The sequence below is a fragment of the Macaca nemestrina genome, chromosome 7, assembly GCF_043159975.1.
Source record: "Macaca nemestrina isolate mMacNem1 chromosome 7, mMacNem.hap1, whole genome shotgun sequence".
Taxonomy (NCBI): Eukaryota; Metazoa; Chordata; class Mammalia; order Primates; family Cercopithecidae; genus Macaca; species Macaca nemestrina.
In genome coordinates, this window is record NC_092131.1 from 74,910,110 (window position 1) to 74,928,077 (window position 17,968).

The 17,968-nt window shown below is 38.2% G+C and overlaps 1 protein-coding gene and 1 long non-coding RNA gene across 21 annotated transcripts in view; one reads left to right on the top strand and one right to left on the bottom strand.

Moving 5' to 3' along the window:
• Positions 1–17,968, bottom strand: part of LOC105477952 (neuronal PAS domain protein 3) — an 861,371-nt gene that overhangs the window by 524,532 nt on the left and 318,871 nt on the right. The window lies entirely within an intron of this gene.
• Positions 10,694–12,741, top strand: LOC139364316 (uncharacterized). The gene is made up of 3 exons (XR_011625966.1): positions 10,694–10,832; positions 12,304–12,471; positions 12,605–12,741. It is a non-coding gene; the product is annotated as an uncharacterized lncRNA (long non-coding RNA).

The following is a 17,968-nucleotide window of genomic DNA, read 5'->3' on the forward strand; positions in this document are numbered from 1 at the left end:
AAACAATATAGCATGATACAATAATTAAACTACAAATAAAACACATGAAGAAAGGAGAAAAAGGATGGTGAATTAAGAGGAAGATAAACAAAGTATTAAATAGTAATGTGCACACTAAGAAATCTTCTGAACGTGATAGGAGGAGGTCACAACTGATCCTCACAGGGTTTGCAGCATCCATGATTTAGAGACACACTAGTTACGAGATGCCTAACTATTCCTTTATAGGACCACAGAGAAACCTTTTCCACAGGTCCTCACAGAAAGGAAATCTGATATGTGATGTTCACAACAACTTTCTTACGGTAAGCACAATGATTAGTGGTTTTCTTCCTTTCTTTCTATTTTGTCTGTTTCCCCTAAATACTAAGTCTGATGCCACAACACAATTCAACCTGAGAAATTCTCTAATGGACCAAAATGATACAGTCTAGTATGAGGCTTTCCAATAGCTTGTGAAGAGTCATCTGTAGAAGAATAGATAGTGACAAGGAAATACGCCTTTCTGAAGGCAAGAAAATGTGGTCAGATGCCTATGCCTCTGTGAGACTTGTTGAAGTGTCATTTGTGTGTATGTTTGTGTATGTGCTTTATATTCTAGAAACATAAATTGATAGTGATAGCACTTCAGTAAGTTTCAGTGACCTCAATCCAGTTAAAGAAAGGATAACCCAAATACTCAAAGACTGTTAATAATGCCTGTATCATAGAAACTCTGCCTTTCTTTATGGATCCACAGAAAAATGTAATGCTAAGCCAAACACTACTACCTGCCGGTAACAATGGCAATTCACTATAATGAAATGAACAGCAGAATAGTAATCCTGGGCCCTAAATGACCTTACTCTGTGACCATGGGCATGTCATTTATCCTCTCTGGCTCTCTATTTAATCACATGTAAAGTGTGAACGATGGACCAGTCATAACATTCAGCAATTATGGAACAAGCCTTTGTTGGATACATAGAATCAGTAATATCCATCAGCATCCCTTCTCTGCACAATGTGCTCATAATAGACCGTGGGGCAGAGTCACATATGGACAGCTGATGAGTAATTTTCAAGTTTCTTAAATCTCTTGTTTTTCTAGGGGAATCTCAAGAATGGAATGAGCAATAATAGAAGTCAAAGGAACAGGGTTAGGCTTCTGTAGTCTTTGAATCAAAGCATCCACTTTAAAACGGACTTTAAAATATTTAGGAAGGGATTCTCATGATGAGACAGTACAAATCAGAGCCGTCTGCATATGTGATGGTGTTATCCATTCAGATGGGCTGAAATAATAGTCATGAATCTCAGTTTCCCATCCCCCAGCTGCAGTCCCACCAGCCTATCCCCTATTCAGTCCCGCTCCAGGCTAGCAGTCGAGCAGACTAGTTAAAAGACAATTAGTCCAATTTCACATTCTCTAGCAGCCGAAAAATTTCATGTTATTTCAGTCACAGTGGATGGATGCCAAGTTCACTGGAAGCAGCCCGGCTGATTTATCCAGTCCATTTTAATACTTTAGAAATACTGTTAAAACATGGCTGTCCTAATTACGCAGGGATCAACGCACAGTGTCCCTCTCACCCAGGATTCTCCCAGAAGGGCTGCAATCAGCTGCATTCCCTTTAATTTCACCATGCAATTCCAACTAATTTCATCCTAGTACAGTGCTGTCAGACAACTCCCATGCCTCTGCGGTTTTAATCGATTAGCTCAATGTCTCTATAATGCATCACCAGCTGCCAGGCACAGAACTGGACGCTTTGCAAGCATTTCAGCTAAAAGACAGTTTAATTACTACACCAGCATCTCAAAGGCATAGGCACAAAGCCTTGGAATCAAATTATTAAAATATTTGGTGTCAACAAGCCACTTTATAACTGAACAAACAATGACAATCCAAAAGATGAAAATAAGGAGAAAGTCAGTTTTTAAATTGTGAGTAAGCTTTTCATGGACTCTAATATATTCAAGCAAATAGACTGGCTTCAGCATTACTGCTTCTCTAAGGCCATTGTGTTCTTGGCCATTCTTCTGTGGCATATACGGCTATTGGGGACACTTGACAGACTTAGAATATTATCCTTCAATGGAACAGAAAAGACTGAGGTACCCAGCATTAGCAAAAAAAGTAGAGTAAGTTACAGGTTTGATTACCCCGTACTCACAAACAACTGGCCTCTTGTTCATATATTCTGTAACCGTCAAAGTTTGCACAAGTAAAATTAAAGTACCTGTGGTCAACACATACTACTAGATAAATAAATGTAATATTCAAGCCAGAGAACTTTTAAAATACATTGAAGTTAATCAGTTTATTATGACATGTTTTTTACCCAGTCTGGGCAACAAACCAGGAAAATTGTGAAAAGAAGAAAAAATTCTTAGTCCTGACTTAATGATATGTACAGAATTGTGCCAAAATAAGCAAAGAAAAACAATTTTTTTTGAGGCAGAATCTCATTCTATAGCACGGCTGGAGTGCAGTGGCGCAATCTCGGCTCACTGCAACCTCTGCCTTCCCGGTTCAAGCAATTCTCCTGCCTCAGCCTCCCAAGTAGCTGGGACTACAGACATGCACCACCACGCCCGGCTAATTTTTGTATTTTTAGTAGAGATGAGTTTTTGCCATGTTGCCCACGCTGGTCTCAAACTCCTGACCTCAAGCTATCCTCCTGCCTCATCCTCCCAAAGTGCTGGGATTACAGGCGTGAGCCACCATGCCCAGCCTGAAAAAAATGCTTAAAATATCTATTTCTAAATCATCTGTCACAAAACATTCTAAAGATGACAGTCAATAAATTTCCTAAGGCCATCAGGAAATCTAAGAAACCTATCATCTCCAGATCCCATGACAAGATGTCGAGTGAAGGTCTTTGCTTTGTTTGCTATCTTTCCTTAAAAAGGTCCTACAGAGTGTAGAAAAAAGGCACTGACTACAAAACAAATGGTTCCCAGAAAACCCTCAGACAAACGTATTCAGTTTCACTGTCGTAAAGAGAGGAGAGCATCATATGAACTCTTATGTCCTTAGTATCAGAGGCAAAAATCCAGTTACATACAAAAGTCAATAACTTGTTTCAACAAGAATTTGGTATATATAAGGAGTAATGGTTTTACATTAAGTTTTGGTATTTTACTTTCACTTCTTGTAAATTCCTTCTGATTATAATTGCTAACTGGGTGACATACTAATGATAAGCTATGATGGGCAGAGTATCTCCCGGCATAATTCACTGAACTTGAGTGGTGACTCACCCACAACCACCCATGTAAAGAAGGGAACTAGCTACGTTACCAATAGTTACCTTTTGAGTTTAATTTGAAGCAGTAGAATATCCTTTTTGTACTTTCTGAGAAGTTACCTGTTTTCTACTTCTTCCTTTCTTGACAACATATTATTGGCCCAGTGGGAACACCCTCTGTAGTTCCTTAACGCTTTCAAAATGTTTCCATCTGTGTTATGTAATCCACACAATGTGCCATCAGAGTCAGTAAAGCAGCCTTTACTATTTCTATTTCATAGATAAGCAAACAGAGACTCAGGGAACTTCACTGACTTTTCCAGTGTCTCATAGATAGTGGCAAAACCGTGGTCAAAACTCAGGTTTACCGATGCTCATCATCTGCTTTTTCCTCAGTATTGGCATGGTTCTTAATCTTGGAGTCAACTGTAACAAACAACCTTTCTTTCATTTTACAATATTTATGCTTAAATCTTAAACATATATAGTTAAAATCAATTTTGCAATTATTTTAACACACCTATTTTTCTGAACATTACTTTTTTCCAAGTTTCTTATAAGTTGGGTGGCCATACAATTTATCACCCAAAAGGAGACCCTTGAGTGTAAAGGGGGTATGTTAATCACCACACTGGAATAAATGGGTGGAAACAGGTACTGATCCTGGGACAGGTACCCACTACCAAGGAAGCTATTCAGAGATAAGCTTCTTGTGTGCTGAGACTCTCAGCCAGAACTCAAGAACTACAAGGTAACAGGCCACGCCCATTCAGCATACACGCTTGCCTATACACAGTGTTAGGCTGCAGGGCTTCCGACATTTGTTTTTAATTCATTGTCATTAAAGCATATCAGCTGCCATTATTCATTTGCAATCTATCTTTGGGTCTCACAGACACTTCAATTTGGGTTCCTCACTCTAATTATTAGCTTTTAAACTGATTTTTTTGCAGTTCAAAAAGAGTTAAATACTGGCAATTTTGTGTGATTCAACCTGCTATTTTGAGCATTTCTAATATTTCATTCAAGGGTAGAATACTTTGTATTCTGATATTATATAATGCAAGATCCCAACTATTTTTCTGAACTCTTCCTTCCCCCCAATGTTTTCTTGATTGCCTATGTGCTCAGAATTACGCTAAAAAGCTCTCTACCCCCGTGCTTTTCAAATTCCAGGGTGAAAAGGTGGTATGAATCACCTGAACATCTTGTTAAATTGCAGAATCTGATTCAGTATGTCTAAGATGCTGCATGTCTAACAAGCTCCCAGGTAACATCAATGAGGTTGATTCACGGACCACACTTTGAGGAACAAGACTCTACACAGTATTGTTCTGGCAGAGAAAAGTTGTATTGGCAGCTTCATTAGTGATTAGCTGATGACTCTAGGCAAGTTAGTCAAATCCTTCCAACCTCTGTGTCCATCTACCTAAAGTGACACCTATCTCATAGGATTCTTTTTAGGATGAAATAAGTTCAAAATGATTAGCATGGTGCCTGGTACATTATTAAATGAAATAGTCGTTATTATTATTATTACCTTTAACAAACACAAAGCAAAGAGGAGCTCTGCCCTAGGAGCTATGGCTTATCCAGAGATTTCTAAGTATGGTCCCGGAACCACCAGCATCAAATATCCTAAGAACTTGTTAGAAATGTAAATTCTCAGGCCAAAACCAGACCTACTGAATCAGCAACCCTGAGGGTGGGGCCCAGAAATCTGTGTTTAATAAGCTCTCCAGGTGATTCTGAATAACACTGAAGTTTGAGAACCACTAGTACTTTTACATAGGAATAAGCTTTTTAACTTAGAAATATTTACAGCAGAGTTATTTCATGGGTTTGACCTCATTTAACTGTGATGTTTGTGATTCTTTTCATGTCTATTATTATGCTGTTCTTCAAGAGAAAATCTTCGTGTCCTTTCTGCTCATGCAAATTATATACATACTCACATTAAAATTTTACGTAGAGCTTCTTAACATTTTTTAAGATAAAAGCATTTACTTCAAAATGTGGTATGATATATTTGAGTTGAATATTACTGAAGTTAGAATGCTTTAATTTAAAATCTGTTTACTTTCCTTTTTTTGTCAGTCATGCTTTAGAGATATGCTCGATCTTTAAGTACTGTAATTAGAAAGTTAGTACCATTTATTCACACCAGATTGTAAAATGAAGAAGAGCTACAAGAATTGTTAGAGTAGTGGTTTTTATATCCTCAAAATGATTTTCATATATTTGTTGTATCTTTCACATCATTTTTTTTTCCCCTTATTCTTCTTGAGATACTTTTTTTTTTACTTGGCTTCTAGGACTCTGAAATCTTCCTATTGTCCTATCAAGTCATTGGCTGGATCTTCTCAAAGTTCTCATCATTTTCTGATCTATAAATATTGGCAGGTCCTAGAGATCCTTTCCCAAAACTCTTCCTTCTCTATACACTTACCTCTAGGTGACATCACGTAGCCCTTTGACTGTAAATGCCAGATACATACTCATAACTCTGAAATGTATACTTCCAGTCTGAACCTCCAATCTTACTATAGACTCACATCCCATTGTATTGACTTGACATCTCCTTAAAGTTAACTTGTGCAGAGTTGAACTCCAGATTCTCTCCATTCCAAACTCGTGTATTTCCCAAGGACTTCACAATAGCTCAGGAAAAAGCTTTGTAAACAGCCTTGTCTTTCTTTCGTCTCTCTCAAATGCACATCCAATTAACAGATTATGCTGAGTTTAGCCTACAAAATATATCCTGAATTTCATTCCTTCTCGCCCCCTTCACCACACTTTAGTGTACACCACCCTTCTCTCTCACCCAAACCTCTGCAACAGCCTTCTGAACTAGTCTCCCTGCCTCCACTTTAACCTTTCCTAGTATACTTTCTACACAGGAACTAGCATAATATTTTTATCACTCAGACCAGGTCTGTACCCCTCCTGAACCCTCCCAACATCCTCCCTTCCCTCTTAGAAAATCCAAAGCCTCTGTCTGGTCCCGGCTACCACTCCAAACTCACCCCTTTCTCATTCTGCTCCAGCAATTCCAACCTCCTTTCCTTTCCCAGATTCCATCAAGCCTACTCCCATGAGGGCTCTGCATGTGGCCCCTCTGTGGCCTCTTCTCAGGGATCTGTATCACTTGCTCTATCACCTCATTGAGGTTCCTGCTTAAATGTTGCCTCTCAGAGAAGCTAAACATTTGGCATCCCATCAAAAATGTCATCCCCTATTGTACTTTACTCCTTTTATCCAGCCCCTTATATTTTTAAAGCACTGTTACTAATATCACATATGTATTTGTTGATGTTCTTCTCTGGCAGAAGGTAAGTTCCATGAAAGCAGGGTTTTGTTTGGTTCATTTGCCTGTTCCAAGTACCCAGCATACAGTAGGCACTAAATGAGTACTTGATAATTCTGAAAAATAAATAATTGAAACTCAGATACAGCGAATTGCATATGGTAGCCAGTTAATCAGTGCCAGAGCTGGGACTAGAGAGATTTCTTGCTTGTCAACACCCATGCATCCCCCATTTGACCACACTGCCTCCACACTTTGGCACATCCACTGGGAATCAAGCAACTCTTTAAAATAGAAATAAGGGTCTTTCTTTTGTTAATGGCTATTTTTATGTCTCTGGATTTTCTTTGTAAAAGAAAAATACTTGGAACACTATCTAAAATATCATCCCCTATTACTCTCTGTCACCCAATTCTGCTTGATTTTTCTTTGTAGCATTTATCATGGCATTATATGTGCATCTGTCTATTTCTCTCTCTGCTAGGATGTAAGCTCTGGTGGGGGTATGGCTTTGTTATGTTTACATAGTAGGCACTCTATGAGTGTTTCGTGAGTGAATCAACAAATCAAGAAATTTTACAGTCTACCAATCATTCTCTCAGAAAGCCAGAATTCTACCTTAGAAGAAACAAAATTTTCTATGAGAAGAGTATTTATATGTTTACAGACATTCTGCTGTCATAGTATCATTTATCTTAAAGCATGAGAAAATAATCATTATAATTTCTGTTTGTAATAATTTATAAATTACCTTCTATATGCCAAGTATGATATGTTCATTATCTTTGATCCTCACAATAATCCTGTGAAATAATTACCATTATTATATTCACTTTACAGATGAAGGAATTAAATGAAGCTCAGGAAAAAAAAAAGAAGTAACTTGTTTAGGATCTCAGAGTTAGGAAGTGGTAAAATTGAGATTTATCCTAGAATCAACACTTTTATGGCTTTCAAATTCATGAGTTTTCAAAAAAAAAAATAGTTCCTTAAAACTGGGACACCATTATTAAAAATAAATATTATTATTCATAATGGAGAGATGGGAGGACTATAACAAATGGGGGGTTTTGCATTTCCTTCTGGTATGGCAGAAGGTTACCAATTTCAGATAAGATCTGTAAGAGATACTACGCAAACCTTGCAGATAGCCACGGTGAACAAAGAGTAATTCCTTCCTTCTAATTACTGTGTTAACTGCATTCATTCCCATCCTCTCTACTTCTGTGTTCTCCTGGTAAGTACATTTAACACTTTACAAGTCACAGAAATAGTATATTCACAGCTCTTTATCAACTATCTCAGGTCAAATTAACCCTACTTTCCATGTAGAAATGACTAACATAACCTAAGATCTAATGATGATGTAGCCATCCACACCAAGTGTATAGCTGCTGCCTACTGTTGCAGACACAGTTCACCTGAGAACAGAAAGCATGAAACTGTAAGTATCAATATGAAGTAACCCAGTAGGGTGAAATCAAGGTAGGTACCTTTGGTGTTTTCATAGGAAACTAAGTACTGGGAATCTGAGAATAACTTTATTGTGTGCTCTCATACCAAAAAGTTATAGAGTATATATTTATTATATCTAAGGAGTCACATATAGCTGTGTGGCTTTGATTTCTTAAAAATTAGGTTTGTGAAATTACGTTTTGAAAAGACTTGGCCTTTGTTGAAACAGATCAAATAGTCAGATTATACTAATTTATTACGACTATGTACTTAAATTCTGCCATCAAAGCCAAACTGAAAAAGCAAAAAAGAAAGGAAGGAAAACAACCAGGAATATTGTCAATTGAGTCAGAATACTGTGAGTAGACAGGTCCTTTAAACATGAATTCCATCCTGGATGAATCTATTATGGATTTGACTTCACAAGGAAGCAAAATTACTTAATTCATTATCAACCTACCCTGATTTAGATCTATGCATGTGAAAATCTCTGTTACTAATTTTAATTGCACTATTCCCTCTCTACAGGGTACTGTTAAATTGGTTTGGTGAAATAGTAGTGAATCACATCAAAGTGGTGGGCTACATTTTATAATATATCTAAATAACTATCCCATTTTCCCAGCATGTTGCCATGCATTTTAAGTATTAATATTATGACTCCAGTTTAGAAGAATGTAGCCTTTTCCTTTAAAATAAATTTTCCTGCTCTTTTAGCACTGTTAAAATTGGGCTGGATTTTAAGTGGCTAACGAGTAATAAAAGAGCAATATCTGCTGCAGGGAACCACAAAAAACATGCTGGCGGGCACATAAAATATGTTCATGCAAGTCACTTGCAGATACATCATTCTGATACAGTAATGGTTTTTCCAAACTAAGTGGGCTCCCTTTTGTAGCTATACTTTATTATCTGGATTCTTATTTTCTCTCTTACCCTTGGATCTTTAAAGAGAAGCATTTTTTCTCACATGCACATTTGTAAATTCAGAGAAGCAGAAAGGGTCAAGAGAAAAGCAGCAAACTCGTGATTCAGATTTGAGAACTTGCACAGGCACTGCCACTGTCGTGCGTCTACGACCTAAATTCTGTGCACTGTTTTAGCTTCCCCAACTAATGAAATGATAAAAGATCCTTGAACTTTTCTTACATGAAAATGTAGCCCTTTAAAAAAGTTGCTGGAGTCCTGGCATCTGTTTCCCTATGGGGAGGCATTGTGGTCAAAGGAAGATGCTTAGGCGTGAAAAGCAGAAGGTCTAAATTCCAGAACCTGCCTAAACTCTAAACTCATTTCCTGGTCAGCTGGGAGAACACTTCCTCAGAGTATGGTGTTTAGCTATATCATTTATGCAACTGAGATGACTCTGAGTTTTATAAAGTTTGCTCTTGGATCAGCTTAGGTAATGCTTTAAGTCAAGACTAAAAGGAGGCTAGTTATGAAGTGAGAGGAATAATGCATATGAGAAGGGATGGGTCTGAACTGAGGCAGAGTCTATGGAAACAGTGGGTAGGGCCAATTGTAAAGATAGTTAGGACCTGGAAGCCAGCTAGATATGGGAGACCAGAGAAAAGGGGAGCGACATTAGGATGGCATGCAGTTAACTGATGGTAGTATTAATAGGAAAGGAGATACAGGCTAGAAAAGAGCATATTCGCGGACATGGTTACCTTGAGATGTCTGGTGTTAAATACAATTTAGTCTAATGCTGTCTCCTTACATATTCTAAGTCCAGCCTAAATGTTTCTCCATACATAGAGAACTGTAACTGTGTCAACAGACTGTAACCTACTCTTGTACCAATCACTGTGTTTTGGCCAAAGGCGGCCAACTGTTCAAACCATATTCAAATAAGGCAAACACTGAGCTGTAACCAATCCTGCTGTTTCTGTACCACACTTGCATTTTTTGTGTGTCACTTTCTTTTTTTCTGTCCATAAATCCTCTCTGACCATGCCACAGTATAGTGTCTCTCCAAACCTATTCTGATTTGGGGAAAGGGGGCTGTCCGATTTGCAAATCATTCTGTTAACTTGTCTGACACTTTTACATCATAAAGCTACAGGGAAAGAGTTAGGAAATTGGGGTCTAGAATTTAGATGAGAAACCAGTACAATCAACCAGATTTGGGAGTCACTATTTCATTGAAAGTTTTTTTGTTGGACAGTCATTCATTCAGCAACCACTGAGTGACTGCTTACCACGTGCCACACACTTATTCCGGTCCTAGAGATACAACAAAACAAGTACCCCTTATCCAGAGATTAAAGCCAAATCTATCATTTTTAATGAGTTTATTCTACATACCAGCACTATGCAAAGTACTTTAAAAAATCACATAATTCTCTAGGTTGTTCAAGATGGAATAAATATTATAGCTTCCAATTTATAGATAAGAAAATGGGGCCTCTGAAATTTTAAATAACTTTCCCCAAGTCATAGAGCCTATAAGAAGAAGAGTCAGGATTCAAACCTAGGTTTTATTCCACTTCTAAAACTTTCAACTCCTACCCTGTGTGGAGTGAGAACACAAGAGACCTATAGAGAAAGGTTGAGAGAGGCCCCTGTTTAAGGGCGGGGCCAGCAGAGGATGAGCTCATAACCAACGTAAGGAAGAAAGTGCCAAGAGATTTAAAAGAGAGGAGATTTGCACCAGAAACCAGTGGGAGATAGTGAGTCTGGGGAAGAGCGGGGGATTCAGGGGACAGCCCACACAGTCAAAGGCTGCCAGAGGAGTCAAGCCACACACTGTGCAGACCAGCCACTGGAGTTAGAGATCAGAAAGTCAATGGCACAAACACAGGGACCGTCAGAGCCCAGGACTGAGGAAAGATCCACAGGTGGCAACAGCAATTGAAAGAATATACCAACTAATTTAATTAGAGAGAAAGTGGGAAGTAAAGTGGAAATGCTGGGCCAAAGTAAGGGGAGGAATTAGTCAAGATGACAGTTTAGCTGACATAATTCTGCTTTGTAAAATTGTAAAGAGATTTCAGATTCTTTTTTAAGCAAAACTGTCAGTATCACCACCCTTTGGTAGAGTTTTGCTTCTCCCAAAGTAACTGCTTTGGAGGAAGACTATTCACTCCTTGTAACGTGTTGTCGACCAGAATTCCAGTGATATTTTGATGAAACAAAGTAAATGCTTGTAAAATTAGGCTGGGAGTGGTGACTCACATCTGTAATCCCAGCACTTTGGGAGGCTGAGGCAGCTGGATCACTTGAGATCAGGAGTTCAAGACCAGCCTGGCCAACATGGTGAAACCCTGTCTCTACTAAAAATACAGAATCTAGCCGGGCGTGGTGGTGTACGCCTGTAGTCCCAGTCACTCAGGAGGCAGGAGGCTGAGGGAGGAGAATCGCTTGAATCCGGGAGGCAGAGGTTGCAGTGAGCCAAGATCATGCTACTATACACCAGCCTAAGTGACAGAGTGAGACTCTGTCTCAAAAAAAAAAAAAAAAAAAAATTAAATGTAGTAAACATTCATTTCTCATCTGGCCCTTCTAAGAGATACTTAAGATCATGACTGTGATTCAGAAACTAAATCTGTAGCCAAACCTAGTAGTTTAGACAAAGGTCATGAACATCCCCCTGCTATAATTACGGGTACTATGATCAAGGAGGTGGTGTTCTTTGTGGAAGAAATGTACAGCAACTGAGTCTTTAAGAAAAGACTGCTGAATATTATATTAAAATCATGTGAACAATTCAAACCATGATTTGCCTAAGATGCTGAGCAAAACAGGATTGAGAAACATGATTTCTGGCAGGAGAAAACAGATTACAAGTGCTACACAAGGAGGCTGGCCCTAAGCCTGGAATTTGATGAGCACTTGAAGGCATCACCTTGATCTTCATCAGCTTATTCATTGTTGTTGAAAATTTACAGTCACTTAATTTATCCATGTTTTGGAAAAAAGAAAAAACAGAACAACATCATAGTAATAACAATCAGCTTGATCTTTTTTTTTTTCTGCTTTCTCTTTGAAAAAGTCATTAAGGATCATTCAAGAGCCCATCCTTTATTTCAGATTACATTAATAACGAATATAACTAATTTAATTTTATAAATACCTTGTCAAACAATATTGTCCCCCCAAATGGATATATTACAGTACATGCCAGAACAGAGGAAGGTGAGAGAGAAAGCGCTAATTTAATTATGCTAATACTGCTCCAGTAAGTGTGGAACCAGATGGTACAGCAAACAAACCAGGGAGGAATTTTTTTAAATTAGATATTTTTTAATAAATATTTGTGCTACAAATCTCTACATTATTAGCACTGGTGGAATTATCATCCTTTTTTAGGCATGTTATCTACAAGGCTGTTGGGAAGCTTCTCTTGGGGCTCAGAAAACCACACCCAAATGAAAGCTTCAGAAGCAAAGGACTCTTTCTGACCTCCTGCTCTCTCGTCTCTGGCCTCTCCTTCTCCCCCACGGCTAGGAGCAGAAATCAGAATCCTCCTTCCCCAAGGTGAGTCACGGAAACCAGAACCCCCTTTCCCTGAAGCCAGCCATGAGACCTAAATACTACTCTCTTTCCCTCTACCTTTCCGTGTGAAAACTGGCCATAAAGAAATTCTCTGACCTACCCTGTTTGATTATAGGACTTAAGACCCTCATTCCAAACAGAGTCCTGCCTTATACCCAGGAGGAAGAAATGCTGCACGGAAAGGCCAAGAAGAATCGGAACAGAGAGGCCTTGAGGGGTCCCTCCACTCAGTCTATGAGCCTTAGATCAGACCCTTTTTACCCAGTCATATTTCTATATGACTATCCATACTTCTTTGTTGAACCTAAGCACACAAACAGATGGTTTCTCTGTATTTTGGGGTCTTCATTCTAAAGGTTCCCAGTCATTTAAACTATGATCAAATAAATTTATATGCTTGTTATCCTATTAATCTTCCTTTTCTCAGTTGATTTTCAAACAGTCGGAGGGTGAAGGGGAGGCTTTCCTTTCACCCCTACACTTAGGGGGCATTTGGTATTTCCAGTGATCCCTATCTTCTGCCTGCCATCCATCCAGAAAGGTGTCCACTTCTCAAACTGGCTGACCTGAGATATCTGCAGACAGGACATTGTCCATTCCAGGGTGGCCTGTCGAATAAACTCATGGTTGTGATATGTGCTTAACAGGCTAAAGCCACAAAGTTATTTTAAAAAACAAAAAAGAAAACCAAAGGTGGTTTTTAATTATGATCTTCCAAGGGGGAGAACATGTAATCTAGTCACCTTATCAATGGTCCTCATTCTTGTTCTGGTGAATTCTAAAAACCTATGTAATTAAGCTTTTTAAATACCACAGCAGAATTTTGAAGTAGGCAATCCATTCCATGTCTCCCTTTTCCACTTAATGCTTTCTTCTTCCTTCTCTCCCTCTCTCTCACAAACACACACGCACACACACACCCCTTTATAACTCTTGAGTGCCTTATTCATACTATGCTGTTAATAACTATAAATATCACCACCAGGTGGAATTTATCTTTTCCTCTTCTGTTCTCTCAGAGTATTTTGTGGAAGTCCTTTGTGGCACATGGTGTTGGGGTGCCTTTGTATCACCCCTTCCTTTTATAGGGTCACTCATTCCCCAGCTGCTATAAGTGTGGCTGCCAACTGTTTACAGCTGTCTCCTTCTTTCAAGAATTACTCTTAGCCTCTGGGAGCCAAGTCTTCTGGAAATGTCTGGGAGGCTATACTAGGAAGGAGAGGGTGGTAGGGGAATAAGTCAATGACGGACTTATCTGGGGTATAAAAGGCCAGCCGCTTTCCTCAACTCCATGGAGAGTTTCTGCTCCAGAGCTCCCCATGGGATCAGACCGAGGCTGTCCTTCCCCTGCCCTGTCCTGTGTCCCTTAGTCTCTCACAGGTTTCACTTGAGAGCACTCCCTCACTACCACACCTGCCCAAGAATCCCATCTTAGGCTCTGCTTACAGAGAATCAGACCCCAAGACACCTCTGTTAAAGCATAGGTACTTGTCACTCTGTGATTTGCATAGCTCTGTAAATCACTGGTTGAAAGAGAATTTCAGTTTATCCTTGCCCTCCCTCCCTCCCCACGCCCCCCTCCCTGCTTCCCCATTAGGACATCTGGGATTTTAACTGGTATTAATGCCTTAAGATAAAGTCATGAAAATATGAATAAAGCTTTTTGGCATTGGCAGCCATTGTTTTGTATATTGGAAGCCATCTGAAGTCATGCTGGTGAGCTGGTAGCTCTTTGCCTTAATTCATTCCTAACACCCTGACTTGTATTCTCATTTTCTCATTGTTTCCCTAAATAATTATTTGAGCCAAGAACCTAAAACTACTAAATAGTATAGGTCGATAATTATTAACCCCTCAAAGTCAAGTCACTTTATTTGCACGTTTCCTTATCTAAATGCTTATGTTTAGTTCCTGCTCAAAGGAGCGTGTGATTAACAGAGTGGTTCACAGTGGTTCAAGACCTATTCTGACCCGAGTTCAAATCCCAGCTCTGCCACTTACTAAATCTGGGTGTTGGGAAAGATAAGTATATAGATCCATCTTTATCTTCTCCATGCTTCTGCTTTGTCATCTATAAAATGAGGAAGACAACAAGGTACCAACTTAGGAGGGTGTTGTGTGGATTAAACTTTAATATGGTAAAGGGTTTTCATTAAAGCCTGACACAGGGTAAGTATTTAACAGATTTTAGCTATTTTTATTTTGAAATTTCTCAACACACTTTATGATACAATATTTTAGATAAAATAAGTCACTGTTTCCTAGGCGACTATGTATCAAGGTCCTACTAAGCATTTCTAAGCCTTGCCTGGAAATAGGGGAAACAAATGGAAGAGAGGATGCACTAGATCGCAGCTTTACCAGCAATACTTCAAGAAAGCATTAGTCTGTCATGACCTTTTACTTTAAGGGAGTCAGTAATGACAGCTGGCACAGAAGATGTGAATTAGAGAGGCAAAAAAGCCCTTTCCAGGACTGCCTTCCTCCTCTGTCTCTCTCAGAAAAGCAACGAGGGTAAAGACACAGAGAAAATATTACAATAGGGAATATCAACATTCTCCTTCAGCTTAAACATGTACAAATGAGCTTTCAATTTTCCAGTATCCATGACCTAGACTGGCATGGAAAAAACAGAAACATCTTCTCCAAGTTCCTAAGCTCCTTAGAAACTTTAGGTACAGGCTACATCAAGTATATTTGGGCATCATTCTCACAGTGTCCAATAAGTGATAGGCATATCATAGTGGACTGATAAGTTCCTCACGGAGTGACATGAAGCAAATCTGCACACCAGTAGAAGAGGAGTTATATTTGAATGCAAAAAAAAGATACAATAAAGGAGAAACAAAGAAATCCATAGCAAATAAACATCAAAGACAAGGCCAATTATATGGCAATGAAGACAACATGAACCATGAGAAACCACAGAATAAAGGGTCCTGCCACCTCAAAGGCTTGATAATTTTACATAATTATGTCTTACTATATTAGTTTTATTTACAAAATCTTCTATGTAGAGATAGCATCTCATAAATTTATAAAGGAAGGAGTCAAAAAGTTTAAGCTGGGGAAGAGATCATGCAGGTCTGTATCCATTAAGAGAGAAAGCAGCCAGTGAGAAGAGCAGGCGCCAAGACTTGAGATCAAAAACGCAGCAGAAATGCTGTCCTGGGACTGGGCATCCTTGTCCAATGGACAAGAGAAGGGGCTTTAATGACAAGGTCACTGGGAGGTTAAATCACCTGGGGCCAAATTCACATAAGACATACACCTCTTTGGGAAAGTCACCTATCACAAGGCATTCTGAAACTTAGCAGCTGAAAAAAAATCAAGAAGAATATACTAATTATGCTTTTAATTTTTATGTCATCCTTAGGCATACAGTAGGAGACAAAATGCAACTTGTTGAATGGACAAGTAGATGCCAAATTCTTCACAACTCTGAGAGGAACTAGAATGAGAATGACTGGCTCTTGACTATGTAGTAGTAGAGTGGCCAAGACTCACTTCATCCCAGTATGTGCCAATAGCACTCCTCTGCATGCCCATTGCTGGGCTGCATGTTTTGTCAGATTAAAACAAATTACACGTGCAGATCCCCACCTCAGGAAATCTGTAATACAGTTTAAGGTGGTTACAATCTAGTCAGTGATTTAAATATAAAAAGATAATATTTTAAATTGTTTCAACCTTAAATTCTTTTGAAAATTTTTATTTAGTGAGCCAAGCTCCAGAAAAATGTGTCAATAAATTCTATTCTACCTTCATGAAGAAGAACATTGGCTTATATTATAAAAGCATATAGAGGAAAAAAGCTTAATTTCATGGTTGAGATTTCATAAGCATTTGGAGTGACTACAAAGTCTTTCAATTCATGCAAACACAGCTCCTCCCTGTTCTTAATTCTCTATTCTACATTTTGATGAGATGACAGAAAGGACACCAGATGTCTACAGTCCTCTCATAAGTCAAGATCCTTAAATGCTGGTGCTGCTACCTCAGCAGCATTAAATTTCAAAAATCTTCTATCTGTGTATATTCACTAATATATTCTCATTTGTACGTTTATGTAGTAAAATTCACACCATAAAATATATAGAAAGTACAATGAGCTGGAAGCAATATCTTCTAGTATTCTTAATACCCCAGGAATAGCCTGACCTTGATATGCCCAGCTTCCCCAAAGTCTTAAAATTATACAATGTGAATTGTGGCATTTAATTTATTTTATTCTATATGCTTTAAAATGCAACCATTGATTTTTAAAAGCCTTTGGGCAATATACAATAGCAGATTTCATAAACTACAGGGTAAAAATGACAAAGCCATAATAACAAATGTCAAACTGGCAATTACCCATCCCAAACAATTCTTTGCCTTGCTAAGTCAGATATTCCAAATGTGTCTCTTTTGGATAGAAAATGAGAGAGAATTTTTTAAAGCAGCAACTTTCCTAACAGTCCTCTGCATTCAGACCTTTGATATTTATCTCTAAAGCTGATCAATAAGAGCTGTTGACAATACCCAGGACAGGAATGCAAATATCTGTAGTGGCTAGAGAACTAAGGGTCTTTAACATACAAGATTCTATTAACAGTGTTCTATAAAAATATTTGAGATTTCCTTGGGGAGTCTTTAACAAGCTCATCAGACGGAGAGATAAAGGGTCTAGACCTATACTGGCCGTGCATTAGCTGAATGACCTTGATCAAATCACTCTCTATGAGCCTCAGTTTTCTTATCTCATCTGTAAAATGAGGTGATTGAACCAAGTGTACATAAGGAATATAGTAAAGTATCAGATACAGTAGGCAATAATTAAATTGTATTTAATTTTTAAATATTGCTTTTACTTCATCTGTGTAATTTCCTGAAGCAGTAAAATGGCAACCATATCTGAAATGGCATAATCATCTTTGGCTCAGAGGTGAAGATTCTCATTGATGGGTTATGGTGTGAGACTTGGAACCTACAGATGAGTTCTCTCTTCAGTCTGAATTATTATATTTTAGACTCCTACAAAAAGGATAATTTTGGCTTAGCAATTGATATTTTTCTCAGGTATTCAAAGCTGTTGAAATGGTCCTGGGGGCGGTGGTCCACAAATTAAAACATATCCTTTCACTGCTATCATATATAAAAAGGAAGGAAATTGTGCATTTAACTCATCCTGTACATTGTTTTAGCCAGTTAGGCCTCTTTAATTTCAGATTAAGTTAAAAGTGAGCTTCAAGAATGGGAAATGCAATGACTTCCCCAAAGAACATCACACTTTTATAACAATTCCTCAATGTTAGCGTCTGAAGCACAAAATTTATCTTAGAGTATAGTCTAAATAAATGTGTGCGTATATGTATTTATATATTTTTATTTATATTACATATTATAAGTATGTAAATAAGTGCATATACATATGTAAGTATATAATATACACCTATATCTATTTCTTATATAAATATATATTATCTAAAATGTAATT